Here is a 20,740-nt window from a genome sequence, read left to right as displayed (position 1 = left end):
CCCAGAACTGGCCAATTACACATCATGTGGTAACTCTGCCATTATGTAGCCCTGTGTGTGCGTGTTCACCTTGCGTCCATTTGTGGAGCGGGCGTTCTGGATAACGGACATCACATATGGATAAGGTGTGATATGCATCTCCCTACCTGTGTTTGAGTGTTTATAGTACCAGTCAAAAGTTTAGACACCTACTCATTCCAGGGTTTTTCTTTATTTGTACTTTTTTCTACGTTTGCTGGTGACACTGTCTGTGATTTATTTAGAATTCAAGGGCAATTTGACCAAAAAGTAGAGTGATGGAGTGCTGCATCAGATAACCTGGCCTCCACAATCACCCGACCTCAACCCAATTGAGATGGTTTGGGATGAGTTGGACCGCAGAGTGAAGGAAAAGCAGCCAACAAGTGCTCAGCATATTTGGGAATTCCTTCAAGACTGTTAGAAAAGCATTCCAAGTGAAGCTGGTTGAGAGAAAGCCAAGAGTGTGCAAAGCTGTCATCAAGGCAAAGGGTGGCTACTGTGAAGAATCTCAAATATAAACTATATTTTGATTTGATTTTTGGTAACTCCATATGTGTTATTTCATAGTTTTGATGTCGTCACTATTATTCTACAATGTAGATAATAGTGTAAGAAAAACCCTTGAATGAGTCGGTGTGTCCAAACTTTTGACTGGTACTGTATGTACGGCACTATATGGATTCATATTTCCTGCGGCATCCGACTCATCGTTTTGCTGCAACATTGTTTTTAGTTTGACTCACACTCTAGATGTGTTCTTAGCTAGCCTAATGGTTTAAGTGCAGGTCATGCATAATATCACTCATGGCATAGTGTCTGCCCACTATTCCGTACTGAAAACAACAACTCAAACCTACATGGACTACTTTTTTGTCAGTTTTTGCTCCAAGTAAATGTACGTTCTATTGAAAGCCATGATTTTATAATGACATATCCCATTCATACTGTATTGCAGCTGAAATGCCTTGTTGTGTGCACAGATTGGGTCAACCAACTGTTTTTCACGCTGTAGTTCTACTTCATAGATTATATTTAGTTTTAGCCTTCTCATTGGTGTGTTTGATAAGCTTTTACCTTCATCTACCTTTTTGTGTGTGTGTTAGGAATTGATGTTATTCTTCAATAACACAAACTCCAAAGCAAATCAGGGGGAGAGAAATTGGTTTATTCAAAGAGGACAAATCATAGATGTTATGGTGGGAGGTAGATGTTCAATCTCCCCTGTCCTCAGCTTTTCTCCACAGAACAAAGAAACAGGATGCCATTTATAACCCCCTACCCTAGCTTGGGGTTGACCAATCAGAAGTTCTTGCAGTACAACTGGGCCAATGGCCAAAGAACAAGTATCCTGCTCCAGACTCAATGAACAGACCGTAGCACACATAGCTCTAAGTTCAGGACTGACATTCCACAGATTCTAAACAGCTGTTGAACTGAAGACCAACTATTTACATTGACAATTCCCTATTGACCATTAGTACTATATTTAGTTTAGTACTCTCGTCCTCTCATCCTTTGAGTTGTGTATTTATCTTCAAAATATTATTGTGTGTGTTTTAGCTTACCTTCGCCTCCATCCTGATCAGACTGCCTGTCCAATAGGAACCAGTGATATTTCCCTCTGATCCACCTGGTGAACTTTACTATTCCTTGTCATAATTATATTTCTACTCTGTGCCTCTGCATTTGTTACAGTGGTTAGCTACACATAACAGCCTGCCTGGAAATGCCACAGGAATACGTTCAGTCTTTGTGTGTGTGTGCACGTGCGTGTGCGTATTATGCTCAACGATTCCCAGGAAATAAGATATCATAAATTAAGGCTGTTCTGTAATCCGTCGACAGGAAGTGAAGGTGAGAGTTTGTCCCTTGACCTTTGTATTGCTAACTGTTACTCCCCATTATTTCCCCACTACATCAGACAAGTGGAAGTGTTTTCAGAAATGTGTCGACTGTCAGGGGGAAGGACCGTCTCATGTTGAAGGAAGTTTCACTTTTCAAATACCATTCTGTTCCCAAATGATTTGCACATTTGCAATCAATTAATGGACTATCCCCGCTCTGCCTTCCTGTCTATTTTCACTCTGTCTTTTCCCTGAGGTCTTGCTGTGGTATGCATATTTGTGTTTGTTTGGTTGTGTTTGCGTGTGTTTGTGCGACAGTGTTGCTGTGTAGCATCTCTACTGTCTTTCTTACCTGTACAAGGTTGTGACTCAGGCAGTACAGGAAGAGAAGCGTGTGTCCGAAAAGGACAGCTCCATTGTATGGAGATGTAGGTGAGAGAATGTTTTGAGGGACAGGCCTGGGGAGTAGAGAGGAGGGAATAAAGTAATAATCCCTCTGGTCTTCATCAGGGGTGCAAACTAATCATCTTTCAGCAAAATTTGCCATTTTTAATCCAATATAGGTGACCTACGTGAATCGTGCAGATCCGATGAGAAAAGGTTTGGGGGGAGGGTGGGGTTTGGATCACTACTGACTGTAAACGAAGGAGTGATGCACATTTGGAGCAATACTGGCTGTATCCAAGGCTCAGCCAATCGTTCACATAACAACAGAATGCAGCACGCGACTGAAGAGAGAAGGGACAACCAATTTGCTTGTTACAGAATTAGTGCGCGCTCTGGAAAGACAGCAGTAGGGTGCAAAGGCAGTTTGCTAGTTACAGCAGCGCGTCCCTGAACGATAAAGAAGAGGTAGGTGAGAAGCCTGACCACGGAGACGGGGGTGAGAAGGTGATGAATGAGCTGTAACTGAAAAACAACTGGCATTTGGAAAGTTTGAGGTGAGGGAGAAAGTGTGGTGGAACAAGTATTGTTAGCATTGTTAAGTATCTTGCTATAGTAGCTGGATCGAATTCTCCGTTAGCTAGCCAGAGAAATGTTGAGCAACATTAGCCAACTTAGCTGATCAAATAATTTAGTTTATTAGCCAGCTCATTTTCAAACAATAAAGTCAGACAGCTAGCTAGCTAACGTTACAACATCAGATGAGCTAACGTTAGTAACCTAACCAATTCACTATAGTATTAACTAACGGCTCCTTGCCGTTCCTCAAGTTATTTGAGTTGCTTACTGGACCCTGGCAAACTATGTGAAATGTTAACTAGCTAACGAACAAACTACTATCTGTGAACCAATGTTTTCCCTCTACAGTATGTGGTTAATTTTCAGAATGTGAGAATTGGGTGAAAATAAGGCGTTGCTTGTTAAACAAGTGGATTCAGGGATGAAGTGTAGCTGGAGCTGGGCCTGGCTTAAACTGGAGAGGTGAAGGAAATGCCACACGCTTTCCCTCTTTCAATACAGTGGATAAAAGGGGTATGCCAGGTGTACTCTCTGCCTGAAATAGATCAATTATGTCAACAAAGGGTATTATGCTCTGCTGGCACATTGTAGAACAGATGTCCACAGGCAGAAAGTGTACAATGTAATAATGTGCAGTGTAGCCCAAATATATTGCTTTTGTTGTGTTGAACTTGACAGTAACACCTTTGTATGAGTGAGGGGGGATTGTTACATTTCTTTACTGAGTGGATGTTATTTTTGCACACATGTAGCCATTATAGTGGCCACTATAATAGAGCAAAAATAGAATGCCTGTTTGTTTCATTCTATTTCTACATTTAAGATGTTTTTCCCCCAAGTGCATTATGTATATGTGTGTGGTCACAAGCGTTCTATTATAAAGGCTGTCATGGCTAACAGCAATATTAGTGTATTGTTTTTTTTCTCAAGACTTGAGTGTCATGGCAGTAAAGTCTAGGCAACAAATACATTACATTTTTTAGCTGTAAGTTAGGTTCACATTAACCACTTTTTTTTTATTTTACACACAAAGACTGATCATGTAAATCATATTCTTTGTTTAATTAGTTAAAACCTGCGTTTCCCCCTAGCAGGGATTTGTTTTTGCATATTTCAGTGCAACACAAAAAGTGTCACCTTTTTGGGCCCTCAGCAGTTTACATCCCTGATAAATAACCATTGAACTCAATGAATATAATTCTGTGGTGGTATAGTCATTTAACATGTGGTGGTATAGTCATTTAACAGGTGGTGGTATAGTCATTTAACAGGTGGTGGTATAGTCATTTAACCTGTTCGGGTGGTATATAGTCATGTTTAACAGGTGGTGGTATAACGTCATACATTAACAGGTGGTGGTATAGTCATTTACAGGTGTGGTATAGTCATTTAACAGGTGGTGGTATAGTCAATTTAACAGGTGGGTGGTATAGTCATTATAACAGGTGGTGGTATAGTCATTTAACATGTGGTGGTATGGTCATTTAACAGGTGGTGGTATGTCATTTAACAGGTGGTGGTATAGTAGTCATTTAACAGGTGGTGGTATAGTCATTTAACAGGTGTGGTATAGTCATTTAACAGGTGGTGGTAGTATGTCTTTTAACAGGGTGGTGGTATAGTCATTTAAAGTGGGTGGTATAGTCATTTAACAGGTGGGTGGTAATAGTCATTTAACATGTGGTGGTATAGTCATTAACATGTGGGTATAGGTATAGGTCATCTTATACATTGGTGGTATAGTCCATTTAACAGGTGGTGTGTGGATAGGTCATTTAACAGGTGTGGTATAGTCATTTAACAGGTGGTGGTTATAGTCATTTAACATGTGGTGGTATAGTCCATTTTACATGTGGTGGTTATAGTCATTAACAGGTGGTGTATAGTCATTTAACATGTGGTGGTACAGTAAGTCATTTAACAGGTTGGTAAGTCATTTAACATGTGATATCATGTTAACAGGTGGTGGTATAGTCATTTAACAGGTGGTGGTATAGTCATTTAACAGGTGGTGGTATAGTCATTTAACAGGTGGTGGTATAGTCAGTTAACAGGTGGTGGTATAGTCATTTATGATCAGATATTGAAAACTCCAGATAAACAAACCTACACCACACAATGCAAGTGATGGCAAACTTTACAGCCATAAAGAGTAAGATATCAAAGATGTTACATCCCCTGCTCTACTTCCATTCATATTATCTTGGCAGAAACTTTACCTTCACATTGATTAATCCTCTCTTCACCTCCCTCGTCCCCTCCCTTCTCTCTCAAAGTCCTATGTAAGCATTTTCTTAATGAAAGAGGGTGGCCTTCCCTTGCCCGTATTGAGAGAATGAGAGAGAAGGAGACAGAGAGAGATTGAGCGGGAAAGAGCTTCTAGGAGAGAGAGGGTGAGAGTTTCTCCTGAGAGGGAGAGAGAGACCAGTTTTGTCATCCTCAGACTAGGCAGTAGAGGTGGCTAGCTGCCACAGAAGTATAGTTACGGTCAGAGCAGAGCAGGGGACGGAGGGTAGGGGATAATGTAATCCAGGGGAGATGAAGCCAGGCGGCTGGTTGCTATTTTTAGCCCTCTCCACTCTTCCCTCCCACCTCCTTTCCCTCCCTCTCTTCCTGGTGCTGATGTGAGATCAGCTCTGCGAACACATTCAGACCCAGCCTACTGATGGGGATATTTATAACTGCTGTCTGCTGCCTGCCTGCACAAGTGTGAAACTCTCGAATGGAAAAAGCATTTGTTCTCAGTGTTTTGTTGTTTACCATTAGGCCTAGCCACAGTAACTCTTTGAGAGAGCGTACTGCGGCATCCGTGGGAAAAAACACTAAACAAAAACAATCAAAGGGGAACAGGAAGTGGTTAGTGCACTTGTTTTGCTATTCTGATCACGATCATTGTTGTATTACGATCATGTCTTAGACTGCTAAGAAATAGTCCTATAACACAGTTATCTCTGCATTAGATACCATCGTTTTCTCCAGTAATAGAGATGCATTCTGATCAAACAGCTCAGTAGGTCCATGTTCCATATGAAATATGGATGCTAATGTGAGATGGGCGATAGGAGATATTTTCCTCCTCCAGGCTGAGTCTCATGTTTAATTTACAATAACTTGTCTGCATCAGAAACTGATCTGATCTACAGAATCACATAAATGCTTTAACAAGCTACAGAGAAGGTACATGGAAATTAATGTTTTTAGGAAGAACTGACATTGTCATTATTTTCTTATGGTGTTTGAACAAGTAGAGCTAGCGACTGTACCTGTTTATGTTTTTAGTTGACCTCTATACTCTAGAGACCCCTACACACACACACACACACAGAGACCCAGAGCAGTGCTGAGTCATCAGCCAGCAGCCTCTTTGAAGTGTGGTGTAATTGACAGTGGGCTCAGGAGGTGTGGTGTTCTGCTGCTGCTCTCCTGTGGATCAACTCTAATACATCTCATACATCCTGAGAAGGCCAACCTTCCCACCTCCCCTGTCTCCCATATGACCTTCCCACCTCCCCTGTCTCCCATCTGACCTTCCCAACTACACTGTCTCCCCATATGACCTTCCCACCTCCCCTGTCTCCCATCTGACCTTCCCAACTACACTGTCTCCCCATATGACTTACCCACATACCAGATGTCCCCATATGATCTCTCCCTCTCCCATCTCACCTCCCCTCCCCATCTACTCCCCTCTCCCCCATCTCACTCCCCTGTCCCCCATCCCACCTCCCCTCTCCCATCCCACCTCCCCCATCCCATCTCCCATCTCCCCATCCCACTCCCCTCTCCCCCATCCCACCTCTCCACCTCCCCTCTCCCCCATCCCACTCTCCACATCCCGTCTCCCCCATCCGACCTCTCCACATCCCGTCTCCCCATCCGAACTCCCCTCTCTCCCATCCGACTCTCTACCTCCCGTTCCTCCATCCGAACTCCCCATCTCCCTCTCCTCCCATCCGACCTCTTCACCTCCCCTCTCCCCCATCGACCTCCGCCATTCCATTTCCACCTCCTCTCCCCCATCCCACCTCTCCACCTCCCCTCTCCCCCACCCCACCTCTCCACCTCCCTCTCCCCCACCACTCCCACCTCCCTCTCCACCATGCGAGCTTTCCACCTCCCCCATCCCACCTCTCCACCTCCCCTCTCCCATCCCACCTCCACAGCTCCCCTGTCCTCCCATTTTACCTCTCCCCATCCGACCTCTCCATCTCCTCTCTACTTCCCCTCTTCCCCATCCAACTTCCCCATCCCATCTCCCCTCTCCCCCATCCGAAGCTACCCATTCCCCTATCATCTCCCCCTTCCCATCTCTCCACCTCCCCATTCTACTCTCTACTCTGACCACAGATTGAGCACTTTTGTGTCTTATGAGTCGCTCAACCATTTCTCTCAGGATGTTCAATTATTGCCAATAATTGGGCAAAAGATCGGAATTGGGCTGCCTGTGTAAACGCAGCCAAAGTCTAAATAACCTTGCTACCAGAACCATTCATGCCTGAAACACACTCTATCCATACACACCATAGGCCTACAACCTGCGTCATTGCTTTCCAAAATGTCACCATCAAGATTGTTTTTGTGTTCAGTGTCACTCAATTCAGGAGGTGATTTGAATTTAAAATTCAAACATGGAACTATGTTTGAAATAAATTGCTTCTCCTCTTCAGTTTATTGAAAAGTCAATGACAATGACTTCCTTCAATTATTGAATTGGAATTTCAGTTTTCTTCCTGACTGCTTCAATTCAAATTGACCCCAACCCTGTAGGGAACGTTTACTCATACATTTGTTATGTAATGTTTCTTTTTTGGTGTTTTATTTATACTGGGAATCTGTGTACCTTTCTCATTATGCACGTTATTCTTCCTGTAGTCTGGAGGCTTTGTATAACAACTGTAAACATGTCGATGATGCTGTTTGTGTTTGTCCCTCCACAGTTGAACATTCTGAGAGAAATGGATAAGTTACTCCTAAGATACAAACGTGCTCAATCTGTTGTGCTTTGTGGATACATATGCAGACAGAGTACATCTCACCATTCTTCTGTGAGTTTATGTCTGAGGAAAATACATACACGTGCACACACACACGCCCACATAGACACCCTCCGACTAAGGGGTGGAATAGGGAGATGCAACCTTTCATGGCGAAATAAAGCATTGATTTTAATGAGCATGTGTGTACCAGACTTCACACAATGTTCTCAATCTCCTTTTACCAGATTTCAACAGCCACTGGTGTTATTTCCAGTGATCCAATGACATCTCTCTATATTCTTCCCTATGGCTATTCATGTGATAGCGTTGATAACCTTTGTGAGCATTCTGAGGCAATGGCCAAGTCCCCTGCTCTTCTCTCTCTGACAGAGATGTTGTGAAATGTAACCAGGGTCAGATCACTAGAATTAGGTACACTTCTCACGGTTGCTGTGCCTTTTGTACGCAGTCCAACCCTGCTACTCCTGTAGAATGGATTTGACAGCTTCTGCACCTGGCAGTGTTTGACATTGGTTAGCTTGGTGAAAGTTGGTTGGCTATAAATTTGAGAGCGAGAATAATTATGTTGATGATGATTGAGCAATCAGGTGGCATGATCAGAAGCAGTGTGTCAACAACTTTATTCCTCTAATTTATTCACTTTAACACTAATTCACTTTCATCTAACTGCTGCCAGCTGTACTCCAGCCCCACTAGTGGGATGGACACCTTACAGGTAGGCTTGGCGTATAAACTGTATTCCGGGTATTTGGAAATAGCTACGGGATGGTTTTTCAATACAGTTGAAACCTTTTCTTTGACGTTTTTTTAAACAAATTCGGATATTTTTAGATACTTTGACGTTGCCATGAGCAGGACCGCAGATATTAGGGGCGACAGGTAGTCTAGTGGTTAGAGCGTTGGGCCAGTAACTGAAAGGTTGCTAGATCGAATCCCCGAACTGACAAGGTAAAAATTGGTCGTTCTGCCCCTGAACAAAGCAGTTAACCCACTGTTCCTGGGCCGTGATTGTAAATAATAATTTGTTCTTAACTGACTTGCCTAGTTAAATAAATACAATAAAAAATTTAAAAAAAGTTAAATATTAAGATGAGCGAGCTGCAAGACTTCGCTCTCACACAGTCACACACAGTATCTGCACGTGCACGGGTTTGCTTCATGCTGTTCACAGCGTGGTAGCCAGGGCACCAAAACAGCGGAGAAGTTAAGTCTCGCTCTTCAAAGCTCTTAGTTGTTGCGTAAATTGACCCACTATGCTGTTTACCTTCTGCATCTATGTCATAACACTGAGTCTGCGTACCTTTATAAATACTTGCAGTCAACTTGTGCAATACGTTAAGAGAGATGAAGCTGATCACGTTCTTCATTTCAACTATCACATTATTTTACATTATGACGCTTACAAGTAGTCCCCAGTCACTTATTACAAGCACACAAAGACGAGAGACCGGTGTTGTGCAGCACACACCACGTGATCTAGTTACAGTATGGAATTCACAACTAAATGCTTGCCGGCTAGAACTCTTGTAACTATTAAGTGAACTGACTAAAATGTGCTAAATACTCTGCAGTTGTGCATTTTGTTTGCTAACGTAGTTGCTAGATATCTAGAATCCCCTCCTAGATCAACAGCCTTGCTATCTATTATTGGTTTTGTGTGTGCAGCAAACTGTGAGTGCCATTTTTTTGTTACTTGTATAACTTTGACCTGGGATGTCTGTCCTGCAAATAGTTTATGTAAGAGACTGTATAAAATGTTTGCATGCGTTCGTTAGCATTTAGCTAGAATTCACTATGGTATTTTGCATGTAGTTGTTAGCATTGCTAAACTTCGGATTGAAAATAGCGCCAATTGTGTTCAGTGCCAGAATTACTAAATATCCTGAGGTGACACAATGTCGGTATGAAGCTATGACAATCTGGATACCGTCCAAGCCTACTCAGAGGAAATGCTAGCTGGGTCCTGTTCAGTAGGCAAGCAATGGGTAGAAAATATTTTCAAACAGAGAAACAGGGAGATGCGACAGGAACCTGTCCAATAAAAAAAAATACAGATTCTTATTTTCTGTTACGAAAAATGTTGTATGGTGAGAGAGAGAAAAACCGAGAGGGATGAGATTGAGAAAGAGGTATCAGAGGTAGTATGTGATGCTGTGGTGTCCTGCAGGGCTCAGTATGATGAGAAGACTCTCTGGTCTTAGTCAGAGGTGTGGAGTGTGTGGTGTGTGACTCACACAGACTAGAGACTAGAAAGGGCAGGCCTCGTTCCCTCCCAGGCACACAGCTTGTTATATCTGTCTCTCTGGGTCCACAGAACACTGCATCGTCTAGCCCTTTTCTCTTCTTTCACTCCAACTCCCTGTAGAGACTAAGCAGGGGAATCTACTGTCTCTCTCTCTCTGCCTCTCTTTCTCTCTCTTGCTTGCTCTTCCTCGCTCGCTCTTCCTCGCTCGCTCGCTCTCTTTCTCTCGCTCATTCGCTCGCTCTCTTTCTCTCGCTCGCTCGCTCTCTTTCTCTCGCTCACTCTCTTTCTCGCTCTCTTTCCCTCGCTCTTTCTCTCGCTCGCTCGCTATCTTTCTCTCTCCCTCGCTTTCTCTATCTCGCTCTCTTTCGCTCTCACTCTCTTTCTCGCTCGCTATTTCTCTCTGTCACTCTCGCTCTTTCTCTCTTCCTCCTCTGTTTCTACAGGTATGAGTTTGATGAGCCATGAATGTAATTACGAATCTCTCTCAGAAGTTGTTCTCTCAAACAGCCGATTGTTATTGCTGAGATTGTAAAATCACTCCATTGTTATGAAGATTGAGCAAAATGTGAATTTGTGTCTAATATTCTATTCCTAGTGCTGTTTTGTCTTGTGAATAATACACGCCCCCGTAGGAATGGACTCATAGATAAGTCATAGAAATGAAACTTGTAAGATATGGTTGTTGCGGGGGTGGAAATATTAAAGCAAATTGTTAATATGGGCACTTTATTCCCTGAGAGAGCCAAGCTGCCAGCCAGCCAGAGAAAGATGGAGAGTTGGAGGAGAGTTTATTTTTTTTCTTACGCACACACACTCCTTGCCACCAGTCTGGCCTCACTGTGATCTGCCGTTATGGAGTGGAAAGTGTCCGAGGCCTTAGTCTCACCCCTTTGGCAGTGTCCTAATGATTTGCTGAGCTGTGAGAGAGAGAGAGTGTGTGCGTGTGCATGCCCTCCGTCCCCAGGTCCCCGGCTCCTGGAACAGCTTATCCAGGAGACATAGGAGGAGAATAAGGGCCATACATCATCCCCCTGACGACCTGTCTGTCCCTCGCTGCCCCGTCAGCACTACTGGAGTGCTCTGCTTTTCCACTAAATTCACACTGCAGGCCCCCTTCTGTTATTACACTGACCTGCCCTGCAACACAGCACTGTGTATGTGCGTGCATGTGTATCTGTCTCCCAGCCATTAAACAGGCAGGAAAAGGAAATTCCTGTATGTGGGTCCCTCAAGGATCCATGTTAGGCCCACATTACTTTTGACTTGCCCTCTTTAATTCTGGATATAAAAGGCACTGGTACAAACTAGTGCACTAGGCCTATGTAGGGAAATAGGCTGCCATTTTATATGCAATTAGGATGCTATCCTCAGAGGGGTTAAATCTGGAAGACACATTTCAGTTGAATGCAGCTAGTTGTGCAACTGACTAGGTATCTCCCTTTCCATTTCTCTTTCTGTTGGAACAAGGTGTTGGAACCGGTTCAGGGAACAGAAATGTAACCTGGAACGAAAGTGATCCATATGTTTCCGGAACATAACCATTATTTCAAAAGCATGGGAACCGGTTAATTAAGTTATTTTACGTTCCATGCATTTTTTCTAGTCTTCCAAAAAAACACGCAACAAAGTGCCTAAGCGAAGCCCTCACTCTGTCACTCAAAATGATTCCAGTGTCTGCATGCAAGCTGAAAATCCTTGCCAGTGTGTGTGCATGTTTAGGCTACCTGTCCCTCCCCCCTCCGAAGCATAGGCTACTGTACCGACGCTACAATTGTGATTCAGAAGATAGGAACAAGTTTTTACTAGCTAGAGAAGATTGGATTAACTTTTTCAATGCTAGTTAAGGATACTATAGGCCTAGTTATTACGTTTCACGTTGGATTTATTAACTAATAAAAGGTAAGATGTGTTTTTAATTCTGGTGCCGCTCGGCACACAAAATCTTGTTAGCTAGCTAGCTCAAAGGACATTCGAAGTTCCTACAAGTTCCCACTCCTCCTCGGTATAATTCTGAGAACCAAATTCAGATAATGCATATCATAAGATGCCCAGAGCTTCAAGCCTCCTCCTCAACCCTCGCTCGCTCTCTCCCCCCCGCAAAATGTCAGTCACGTCGTGTGTCATAAGCTACACGTGTCTGTCCATCACGCATGTAAACAACTAGCATGCCTGCTCTTTCTGTGCTGATTGGTGAAGTCATTTAATTAGCTCAATGTAAACAACAGTTTGTTTCACAGGTTAAAGAAAGGAACAGGAAGGAACGACATAAACCACAACTCTTTTTTGGTGTTTGAACCGGTTCAGAACTTTATTTTGCTTTTATTTTGCTTAACGGAAATGATTGGAAATGCATTTTGGTTCCAACCCCTGGTTTGAGAGAGAGACAGAGAGATACTTTTGAATACTTTATATGGATCCACAATGAATCATTGTGAATGCAAAGGGATCTGCATAGTTTAGGAACCATATCTGTGGTGTGTGTTTCAGTGTCTGTGCACACTTTTATGTGCCATGTATCTGAGTGGCTGTGTTGCAGTGATGGAGGAAGCGGTGTGTGATGTGTTAGTCAGGAGCTAACTAACCACTGATCTGAGAGCAGCAGGTCCCAACCGGACAACACCAGGGTGATTCGATTTACTGTATAAGCTCTGTTACCTCTGGCTGGCTGGTTCAGCAAATATTGTCATATCTGCCAGGAGTGTGTGCTGTGTTTGTGTGTTTGTGTGTCTGTGCATGTGTTCTTGTGAATGTGTTCTTGTGTGTGCAGGTGGGGAGAGGTGAGGAGTGGGATGAGAGGTGAGGGGAGAACTGCCAAGGAGGGAGGGAGGGATGGAGAGAAGGAATTAAAAGTGACAGTTAATGGGAAGATGCTCTCGCTGAGTCAGGTAACAGGGCGAGGGAAGGGGTGAGGAGTTGCCAAGCCGCGGTGCTACTGTACCCCTGCAGCAGCGTATATCATTATCATCCCACCACATACTGCTGGGGAGGCACTTACAGGCAGCTCGTTTCAGAACAAATTTGCCAATTCCTTATGATTTTAGCTGGGTTTTTTTGAGGATGAAGGAGAGTGAGGAGGGTGTAGAGGGGTAACTGAGTGGAGAGACTGAGTGTTCTGGCTGGATGGATGTCTGGCAGGACCGTTCAATTTCCTCCCTAATGACAGCACACACACACACCTGTACACATGCACACACACACACACACATACCTGTACACATGCATACACACACACACGGCAAACTGATGGAGGTCTGAGGAGAAGGAAAGGAGTATTGTCATTATTGTGGCTCATCAGACATCTTAGCAACATGGATATCACAGTACCAAACCACTGTGGCTAGGTAGTGAGTGGAAATATGCAGTGCTACAAAAACACTGTCCATAATGTTTATGACCAGCCTTAAACAGCTCAAATAATATGTTTACCTGTAGTTCATAATAATGCTAAACATATAATGCTAAACAAAAGTGCAAATAGTACGTTTAATATTTTTTACAGAGGAATATCCTTTTAAAATGGTTTGAAATGTTTCTTTCCCTCCTAATCCCATTGTCAAATAAAAGGCTGTTCAGAGTATTATTTTGTATTGCATCCCAATCAAGCTGCATTGCCCCCTCATGATAAAACGGTATATTTTGAATCTCTGCTTTCTCTCACTTCTGCAGTGGTCCCCTCCCTAGCAACAGTGTGCCCTTATTGCAGCTATAGGCATGTGTAAACAGAAAGTCTGACTGTGTCTGTGTGAGTAAAGTAAGAAACCCTGTCACCACTTGCTGGTCACTCTCTCTCTCTCGCTCTCTCTCTGTCTCTGTCTCTCTCTCGTTCCCTTTCTCGTTCCCTTTCTCTTCTCTAAGGACACTGCAGCAGCTGTGGAACGATTACTAATGTTTGGAAATTATAGTAGAGGAAGAACCAGGAGAAAAACATACCCCCTTGGGATTCGTAATGATAAATATATCGCCAGTTGCCGCATTACAAACTCATGCACACGCACGCTTTGCAGGGTTAGACGCTGTGTATGAAATACCTGAGAACTGAGAGGAAGGAAACAGTATATGCTCAAGGTATGACCCAGTCCTGTAACAAAACACCATGTCAAATGAATTATTTTGTCATTAAGGAACCCTCCTGTGTCTTCCAGCCAGGGTTCCTGTGTGTAGTTGTGGCAAAAAGGGCCCCTGGCCCCCAGGCCTACAGTGCTGTTATTACACTACTGGTCTCAACAAGGACCTCGTGAGGGAGGAGGATGGAGAGGAAGGCTTGTCTTCAGGCATGCTGGCGGTGCACTCACTCCATGTCTTTCTCCCTCACTCATTCTCCCTCATCCCTCACTCCCTGACTCCGACCCCAGAGTCCCCCCTCGCTCGCTCTCCTCTCTCTCTCTCTCTCTCACTCTCGCTCTCGCTCTCTCTACCTGCTGCTCTCTTTGTTCAGTCCTCGCTCCCTCTGTCTCTCTGTCTCTCTCTCTCTGTCTCTCTCTCTCTCTGTCTGCTCCTCTCTCTCTGTCTCTCTCTCTCGTCTCTTCTCTTCTCTCTGTCCCTCTCTCTCTCTTCTCGTCTTCTCTTCTTCTCTCTGTCTCTCTCTGGTCTCTCTCTGTCTCTCTCTGTCTCTCTCTGTTCTCTCGTCTCTTTCTCTCTCTCTCTCTGTCTCTCTCTCGCTCTCGCTTTCGTCTCTACCTGCTGCTCTTTTGTTCAGTCCTCGCTCCTCTGTTCTCCTGTCTATCTCTCCTCTCTTGCTCTCTCTCTGGTCTCTCTCTCTCTTCTACTCTCTCTGTCTCTCTGTCTCTCTCTCATCTGTCTCTCTCTTCTCTTCTCTCTCTCTCGCTCTCTCTTCTCTCTCTCTCTCTCTCTCTCTCTCTCTTCTCTTCTCTCTCTCCTCTCTCTCTCTCTCGCACGCTCTCGCTCTCTCCTCTCTCGCTCTCTCTCACTCTCACTCTCATCACTCTCACTCTCACTCACTCTCGCTCACTGCCTGCCTCTCTTTGTTCGCAGTGCCTCGCTCTCTCTGTCTCTCTCTCTCGGTCTTCTCTCTCTCTCTGTCATCTCTCTCTCTGTCTCTCTCTCTCTCCTGTCTCTCTGCTCTCTGTCTCTCTGTCTCTCTCTCTCTGTTCTCTGTCTCTCTCTCTCTCTCTCTCTCTCTCTCTCTCTCTCTCTCTCTCTCTCTCTCTCTCTCTCTCTCTCTCTCTCTGCTCTCTCTCACTCACTCACTCATCTCTCACTCACTCACTCATCACTCACTCACTCACTCACTCACCTCACTTCACTCACTCACTCACTCACTCACCTCACTCACAGTCACTCTCACTCTCTCTTCACTCTCACTCTCACTCTCTCTCACTCTCGCTACCTGGCTGCTCTCTTTGTTCGAGTCCTCCGCTCTCTCTGTCTCTCTCTCTCGTCTCTCTCTCTCTGTTCTCTCTCTCTCTCTCTCTCTCCTCTCTCTCGTCTCTGTCTCTCTCTCTCTCCTCTCTCTCTCTCTCTCTCTCTCTTCTCTCTCTGTCTCTCTCTCTCTCTCTGTCTCTCCTTCTCTCCTCTCTCTCTCTCTCTCGCTCTCTTCTCTCTCTCTCTCTCTCTCTCTTTTTCAGTCCTCATGTCCCGTGAGGACTCCTATTTCAGATACCACACTGGGTCTAAAAAAATAAGCCTGTCTGCTAATGGAGGCGTCGTTTGAGAGGCAATCAGAAATCGGGACCAATGAAAACACTGACGCTCAGGGACCTCTGGCTAGCCTGAACAGACTGGATGGATTCAGACAAAAACACAATGCATTCTCCCAGTCAGAGCCACAGTCAGTTTGCTTATCTAAGGCTCTGATTCTCTGTAAAGCTATGGAATATGTTTCCATCTACCATAGGCTAGGCTACTCTCCTGTTAGTAAAAGGGAGTTACTGAGAGAAAATAGTGCTGAAATGAAACTGCTGTAACACTAGAACCGCCATAGACCAACGCCCATTGACGTTTGATTTTGTAAACTAAACATATTGGCCACAAAAAAAAGCAACTTCCCTGACTTTTCCTAAATGTTTTGTATTTTACACTGCTCATTTGTCCGCTTTTTGAAATCACAAACAGAAAAGTATTTAGAGCCTTTTTACCTGCCAAGACAATGTGCTGTAGGACGTTGTTACCCGGTGCTAATGTTGTGCCAGGTGCTAATGCATCTCTGTCTCCTCACTGTATGAATGGCAAATGGATGAATGGCCGATAATTGTACACATTGCCTCACAATTTAATTGAAATTAAGCCCAACAGAATGATGAGGGTGATTTATTTTAGAAAGAAAATAGTGTAATGATGAGTTTTCGTTATCCCTCTTTATGAGCGTTCGGCGCTCATGTTTATCGTATAATTTGACCGCGCCCCTTACAGGTTGATCTCATTCTCTTTTAAGTTTTACTTTGTAAAAATAACCTTTTGGGTGGCTTTTTTATTTACTATAACTCTATTACTAATCACATGTATTGTAAAGGGAAACGGAAACATGCTAGGTGTTGCAGTAGGCCTTTAGAATAATGCAAAACATATCCTTGACTCTCCAAGTTGATGAGTGAGGGAAAACAAACGATGGCAGTCAGGCCCATCGAAACTACACCTAAACTAATTTCACACATAATAAGACTTAGCCTATAGACACGATTATATTGACAATAGTCTGAGTGACAATATTTTCAGTTGTCAAATTGTACATGAAGAGATGGGTGCATCTTGTAATTGACAGAATTGACTTTATCAAATCCGCACATGCAGGTAAAACGTTTTGATTTCTATATAGTATCAGAAAGATCATATTCCGCAGTTTCTATGACACTTACCTTTTGTCAAATATCTCTGAAAATTCAAGAGGTGCATCTCTATAAAATGTAACTTTATCCCAGAATATCTGCACTGTCCATGCATTCAGCACCTGACCAGTCATACGGCAGCATTGCTTTGGCTACTAAGCAAAGACTAGTAACGTGATAAACTTAAAATATTATATTCTGTTTTCTTTTAAATACATTTTCTTATTTCCACAATGTTTCTTTAGACCTGCCAAAACAAAATTATAATGGACTTCTTTGTGATGGACTTGAAATAGTGTTTTTAGGTTTTTATTTGTTGCCTAGATTTACATAAACTAATGATAATGTATTTATGTTCTTTGAAATAATAGATTTTATGTATTTTAATGTTACCCAAGACCTTTATAAACACCAAAAAATTGTTATTCTTCCAATAGCATTTATGAAATGTATTCATTAGACTGTTAGAATGTTGATGAGTCATTGACTGGAAGTCTAAACAAATAACTATGCTTGTTATATTTTACATGGATATATTTCCACTAATATTTCTTCATGCAATACATGCTTTACAATTGTTTATGCACTATTATAAAGTGTTAATGCTTATGTTTGCGCACCTTGCAGGTTGATAAGCATCTGATCCGTATGCTAAAGGGGACGCCCGGCAACGTTCTCTAGCGGGTACTTATAGACTGAAAGGCCAGACGGTTAAAAGGATAACATGATACTGCCCTACTCATGAAATGTGTTCTCTTGAAATGTATTCATTGTCTGTAGTCTAATCCAACTAGTTATCTGAATGAAAATGAACATAGCAAGTAGCCAAGGGATCATAAAGCACAAAGCTTTCAACGTTCAAGCATTACTTTAATATGTCTCTATGACAAAATCCCTGAGATAGCAGGCAGACAAAGCCATGCATTCAAAGTGCACTCGGTATAACAATAGAGGCACCTGTACTCTGAACAGTCAGCGAGAGAGAGATGTTGTGCTGAGGCTGAATGCTTGGTAAAGAACAAATACCTTGTCTGAGATTTATATGTAACTAGGTTATGTACTGATAAATGATAGGCTACTTACAACAAGTTACATTTTTTTGGTGAAAAAGCGATATCTGCAGTATAGTTGGAGGCCTCCTTGTTGTATCCAAACACAGACTCCCAGAGTTGTCACAGCTCTGATGCAGTGTTGTGTTGCTGCAGTACTTGGCAGCGTCCCCTCCAGATCTGTCTCTCTGCCTCTGTTGTTGGAAGTAATTAAACAGCTGTCCTGGACATCACCATATTCCAGACAGATCGTCATTATAAATAATAATTTGTTCTTAACTGACTTGCCTAGTTAAATAAATAAAAATGAATGTTCATTGTAACACGGCCTATCAGAACCACACTATGTTCCACACGCTACCCTGGCTGCCAGCTGAGGTGGCATCGTTTAGGCTGCTCAGTCACCTGTTACTGGGAGAAACCATGGGGTTGTTGCTGGGTTTGGGCTCACAAAGATACCCTTTGTCCCTTTTTATGAAAGGTTCCGTCTCTCTCGCTCTAGCTCTCTCTACCTCACTTCTTTGTGGCGACAGAGAGGAACATAGAAACACAAAGGGGTTAGAGACGTGCCAGCAGAAAGCAGCAGGCGCTTGAGACAGACAGCCCAAGTTGAGCTGAACTTTGGTCGTAGTCTTCACTCTGTCTAGATAACGGTAATAACTCCAAAGGACAAATATAATTGTACTGCATTTCTTCCACAATCTCACCAGACTTGGTAAAAAAAAACACTGGTGTTGAATGTCATCATCTCTAGAGGAAGGAGAGAGAGCGAGGGCCAATTTGAAATGATCAAATTGCAAAGAAGGCTGCTACTGTTACAACCCTTTCCCATAGCTATTTTATTTTATTACCTCTTTCTTTCGTGCAATCTCTTTTTCAGTCTCTCCTTTTTTATTTATTCATGAAATATATGTTTTTGTTTTTGTTTTCAAAAGATATGTTCCCCATCAGTGTGCTAGTTGGTTAGTCCCAGGCAGGGCAGATAGATAGATAGAAACAGGGCCACATCATACTGTACTTCTGAACAGAGCAGAACCAGAAGCACAGAAGAAACCTGTCTGCCTAATAATCCTTAACATACCTATGGCTGGATGTTAAGCAGCCAGCCTAGCAACCAATCAATGGACTGCCCCAGGCATGGTTTCTTCTTGCTCCTGCTTTAGGATAGGCTATGCGGAGTCACCAGAAAATATAACATCCACTTTTCAAGGATCCAGTATTTTCATCCTAACTTCCGTTCCACCAGAAAAACGGAAGTGGGAACTCTGCTCAGGTGTGTTTCTACGCCTGCCACGTTAGGCTAGCTATAGGACTGCAGTGATGCAGAGACTCAGAGCCATGATGACGGAATACAGATCAGGGTTTGGAGAGAGAGTTGTCTGTCCTGGTTTAATGGGAAGAGAATAGCACCAGATGTAATGAGGCAGAGTAGTGCTGCTAGCCTAGGATTTGTTCTGCTTTTAGTTTCGACTCAGTTCTGTAGAGTTGACAATAAATACAACTCCTGTTGAATTCCAGATTCTCTGCTTATTTCTTCCTGATTCCGGTAATCTTTTAACCAGGATTTCTGAAAAAACAACCGAATTTTGGGTATGTTACCGTCATTTTGCATCTCTAAGACATAACTACAGTGTGCTGGATCATGTCCATCAGAGGTCAGTGTAGTCACTGAGGTTCTCTGGTTGTGTGTCCATCTGCATGCTGTCTCTGATAGACCCTTCCCTACAGCCATACCAGCTATTTGTGGCCCCGCAACAGCTTGACGTTCTCACACCTCTGTTGGACTCATGAGGATGATTCACAAGGAGACCATCTGACAAACTAGGAAAGTTTTCCACCACATCCACAAGCAGCACTGTAGTGACTTTTGAATTATTGAAGAAGTGCAAGTAAGCCTTGAACAATCTCAGTATGGTGTAAGCCAGGCATTGGGTGGATAAACCATACAGGACTACAATATCTCAAACTGCTCAGCAACAGCCCTGGTGTAAGGGGACCAAAAATAGCTCAAAACAGTGACAATGGGTAGGCAAGGATTCTGTCAAGGAGAAACATTGGAGCATAGATAGCTAGCATAGCAACGTAACCTGAACTGCTCTCCTCGACCTCAACCAACCAGAAGAACTATCTGGACCAGGAACAAACTGTCCCATTCACAGACGGTCCGGACATTTCCGTCCCAAAGCGCTTTACTGTTGCTGTCAGTTTGCATGCAGCCACTCACCAAAGGGTCAATTAAGGTCATTTAGGATCTGACTCTGATGTGCAACTTATGAGAGCAGGGAAGGAAGACTTGTAAGAAGTGGCCTCAGAAAGCTACCTTTCTGTAGGTTTACTGCTATAGGAGGGTTTACTACTATAGGAGGGTGTACTACTGTAGGAGGGTTTACTGCTGTAGGAGGGTGTACTACTGTAGGAGGGTGTACTACTGTATGAGGGTTTACTGCTGTAGGAGGGTGTACTACTGTAGGAGGGTGTACTACTGTAGGAGGGTGTACTACTGTAGGAGGGTGTACTACTGTAGGAGGGTGTACTACTGTAGGAGGGTGTACTGCTGTAGGAGGGTGTACTGCTGTCCTGTAGGATGGTTAGACTGCTGTAGGAGGGGTACTGCTGTAGGAGGTAGTGTACTGCTGTGAGGAGGTTTTTACTGCTGTAGGAGGTGTACTTACTTTTCTTTTTTTTTTGGTAAAAGGGAAAGGGTTAGCTACTGTAGGAGGTTGACTACTGTAGAGGTTAACTATCGGTTAGGAGGTGTTACTACCCTGGGAGAAGTGTAGCTACTGGGAGGAGGTGGGTGTTACTACGTATTGTGTACTGACTTAGAGGGTGTTAGCTA

At 43.5% G+C, this 20,740-nt stretch overlaps 1 protein-coding gene across 1 annotated transcript in view; it reads left to right on the top strand.

Moving 5' to 3' along the window:
* The window catches only part of LOC111955963 (trafficking protein particle complex subunit 9-like), a 211,846-nt gene that overhangs the window by 129,694 nt on the left and 61,412 nt on the right, over positions 1–20,740 (top strand).

The sequence above is a fragment of the Salvelinus sp. IW2-2015 genome, linkage group LG31, assembly GCF_002910315.2.
Source record: "Salvelinus sp. IW2-2015 linkage group LG31, ASM291031v2, whole genome shotgun sequence".
Classification (NCBI taxonomy): Eukaryota; Metazoa; Chordata; class Actinopteri; order Salmoniformes; family Salmonidae; genus Salvelinus; species Salvelinus sp. IW2-2015.
Note: the sequence above shows the minus strand (reverse complement) of the source record. Positions and strands in the feature narration are given on the sequence as shown.